A 4,013-nucleotide genomic window follows, 5' to 3' on the forward strand; every position below is an offset into this window, starting at 1 on the left:
CCAATGAGAAAATGATAGCCATTCCACGGTTACACCAGTGGGTCCATTGTGCCTTGCTAGTCAGTATTGTAGCATGCAGGGTCCAGTGCTGTGTAAGACCACCAGGGCCTTGTCTCCTTCAGTGTCCTGCATAGCACCTCTGGCTCTATGGGAAGTAACCAGCAGAGAAGTTTTCCTGTCAGTTCTGGCTTTATTTCTGTTGTGCAATCGAATGTGTTGTGTCTTCAGAAATAAGGCCTTGCTATGTAGTTATGGTAATGGTGATGTAATTACATTGCAGAAGGAAGGACAATGACCTGTGTTGTTTGGGGGACCTCTGAGGCCTGACCAGTGACTCACAGGAAGGCATCCTACATCTGGTACTGAGATTTTCACTTAATATCCCAGGTCTTCTGGGAGAAGAATTGTTCATCCATGCAGAGTACCTGTGTTCATAAAAAATTACATTTTGAATTGGCCTACAAAATCCTAGGATCCTGTAAAGAAACAGCCTTCTTTCTTATTAACTTGTTCCTGCCCTCTCTCTCTATTCCAATTAAATAATTATTTTTGATGGAAGAAATTGTTACCCTTTAGTTCATGATTAACTTTTAGGTCATAAAATAACCCACTGATAATTACTAGTCTTTATAATTCATATGTATGTGCTGTTGAAAAGAAAATAATATTTGAAAACATCCTGTGGAACTCTAACTTGCTGGCTCAGAAAGGCTGAGAATACAAAGTTGAAGAGGCAGGGGACAGGGTTCTCTTGTGTTTAGTGTTGGCCACGCAGTAGGAGGACATAGTGAGATGAACATGGAGCCTTGACATTGCTGGCAGTCAGGAGCAAATTACCAGTGACCACTCACAAGAGAATTGCATGGATGGCTTCTCAGGCTTTTATAGTTAACGTTACTTTGCATTTTTTTGTCTGTTAATTTCCTTATTTAGGTAAATTTTGAATCATTTTCGTGAAATAAAGACAGCTTATGTTTTGCCCTTTGATTACTCTATTTCAACGCTCACAATATTTACATTGGTTAATAGCACTTATATTACTGTATCTGGAGTTTTCCTGAACCTTGATTACTGACATTCCATTTCTGTTGCAGAGGATTGGAGATGGGCACTGAGCATATTTTGTTCATCCATTTACTACTTTAGAGCCTCAGGTTGCACCTTCAGATTACATTTTTTTTAAAGCTATGAAAATGACAGCGTCATAAAAGTGCTAATAGTATGTTACTGGAAAAAGAAAAAAAAGAAACAGGTTTTTGTCCTAGGGCCTAGCAGTTCACCAAGTGAGACTTTCCCCAGACAAGCACAGGTAGGATATTATGGAGGGTGAAGTCCTCAACAAAAACAACCCATCATAAACTCCCCGAAGCACAAACCAGAGCATCACTACGAGAGATGATCTCAGAGGCCAAGAGCACAACCAGAGAATGATGACCCTCCGAGGAGGCTGGCTTCAGATATGCCCACCGCCCTCAGGGTTTTACTAAATGGCTTCTTGGATGACTTCTATTTTGTATGTCCAAAAGAGACTCATATATTAGGATATTATTTCTTTTTTTATAATGGAACAAATGACAAGCCACTGTTCTCAGTAAATGTTAACAATTTCTCTGTAAAGCAGTTGCTGATCTTAGATGGAGGTATAGGTATGGTTCTAAGGGCAGACGATGAGTAAGAAGCATGATTAGCCTAGTATTTGGAAACGCAATTATTGGGGCAGCATTGAGATATCAAGAAAAGCTTCTGTTTAATGTCTCTAATTATAAGCAAGTAGAATCATGCACTGTAGTCACGGGCTTCTAGATACATGGATGTGTAAATTCCTCCTTTGTTTGTTTGTTTATTCATTTATGTGTTTGGGAGATAGGGTCTCATTTTGTATCCCATTCTGGCCTGAAACTCATTGTATAACCCAGGCTGCCCCTCAACATGTAGATCTGCTCTGCAACCAGGTACTGAGCCCAGGTTTGCACCACCTCGGTGACTTGGTGACCGAATTGTTAGTCTAAAGGAAATGATGCACCTGACTTCCATGCTTCCTCTGGGACCCTTCTTAAGATACGTGCAAGACGAAAGACAAGATAAATCCTAATCTTACCTCTAAAGTTTTTATTTTATGTGTATTGCCTGCATGTATTTCTTTGCACAGCATCTGTGCCTGGTGCCTGGCGGGAGTCAGAAGAGGTTATCTGATGCCCGGAAGTGTAAGCAGCTGTGTGGGTGCTGAGAATGGCGTCCCCGGCAAAGGCAGCATGGGCTCTTCAGTAGACACGGAGCCATCTCTGGCTTCTCCGACTCATTTAAGGGGTAACACATGCTGGAGTGTGGTGCGAGGTTTGAGAGGACACGGGCCTCTGAAAACCAGTCATGTCTGATTAGGACTTTGAATGGCAGTACAGTCGAGAATGGTTACGGGAGCCGGAACGTGCGGCCGCAGACTGTTTCTGTAGCTGGCGTATGGCAGAAGTGTTTGTGTGTTCATCAGACAGCGCCCATGCAGGTATGGGGCCGTTTGATGAAACCTGGCTTAGGGGTCAGTGCAGTTCAGTGCTCTGCTGGGAGGAAGACTGTTACAGAGGCAGGGCGTGGTCAGCATTCCGTGTTCTTTCATGGCTGGGCCCTGGGTACCTGAGTTGTACACTTGGAAACATTCATATAAGATACGCTGTTAGGGAGACCCCGTAGCCTAAATAGATGGCTTCCGAAGGCTTCTTTTTTTTTTTTTTGCCTTGAAGATTCTGTGCATTCTGTTCTCTTTGGCAAAACTTAAGAATTTATATTTTGAGAGAAACCAAGTTGAAATTCACAAAGGAAGCCAAGTATCTTTTCTATTCATCAGGCTAGTAAGAAAATTTGTAAGGACACCTGTGATGGCCGTTGTGGTCAGCAGTGAAGTGTATCAGACAGGCTCCTCTACGTGTAAGTCTAATGCTGACAGACAGGGTTGTTATTTCTGGCAGCACGCGTGTGCTTAAGAGGATACCAAGCTCATTTTTGTGTACGAAAACGTGCCAAGGGGATAAGGGTACACAGCTCGACAAAGAGCATGCGCTTAACAGGCCCCAGGCCCCAGGCTTGGTTCCCAGAAACAAACGACCCATCCAGTAGCGGGTAACCTAAACCCAGACAGTGGAACCAGGAGCCTGCGCTTCTCAGGGAGGGCATTAGTGCGCTGTTTTAGTTTGGTTGCCCTAGTTACACAGTCTGTCCATGGAGTGACTTGGACGGGTCCATGCTGTAGCTTTTTACAGGACGTTTAATGGGTTGCAGGTTTCAGGTTTGTTTTGAGTCTTTTCGTGGAGAATTCCTGAGGAGGATATCTTGATTTTATTAGCAAACCTAAAACAAATAAAAGGGAAACCACGTCTTAGTGTTTCTTCCTCTTTGAATTTTTTTTTTTTTTAAAGCCAGGTAGAAGTGTCAGCCCGGGAGAAAGATACACTGCTTAGAAGGTATTGCAATGAGATTTTATCTTACAAGAAATTATACATGAATCTAAAATCCTTGAATTTAAGAATTTATTCATTGTTAATTGGAAATTAATTTTCATCCGTTGTTAAACTGAAAAGGTTAATTTAGAAACATTCTATGGAGTATTGTGGATTGCACAAATGGGGTAGGGGGTTTCAAGTGTGTTCATGGCTCCTGAAGTGCTTCTTTAAAGGCCTGGTTTGCTAAATCAAGCATTGGGTATTTGATAAGCCTTGAGGAGAGGTGCATTTAGTCCTGCCGACCTCAGCAGAGCCTCCGGGCAGTGATTACATTTGTCTGGCTATATAGCAGGCTGAAGAGAGAAGGGAAGGGAGGTGTCGGGTTGGCAGTGCTGTCGAAGAACTCCCGAACGCTGGCTGGAATTGTGTTCGTGACCAGTGGGTCAGAAGGTGACAGCTGGTGCTCTGGTTGCTTGACTCCCTGACCCCTTCCGAGGGGGAAGTGGTGATGTGAGGAGAACAGTCTATGCTTTGGGTGAGAGTTCGGTGGTTGCAGACCCTTCTGAGTGCCCTCCCCCAGTT

This window comes from Rattus rattus, chromosome 3, assembly GCF_011064425.1.
Source record: "Rattus rattus isolate New Zealand chromosome 3, Rrattus_CSIRO_v1, whole genome shotgun sequence".
Taxonomy (NCBI): Eukaryota; Metazoa; Chordata; class Mammalia; order Rodentia; family Muridae; genus Rattus; species Rattus rattus.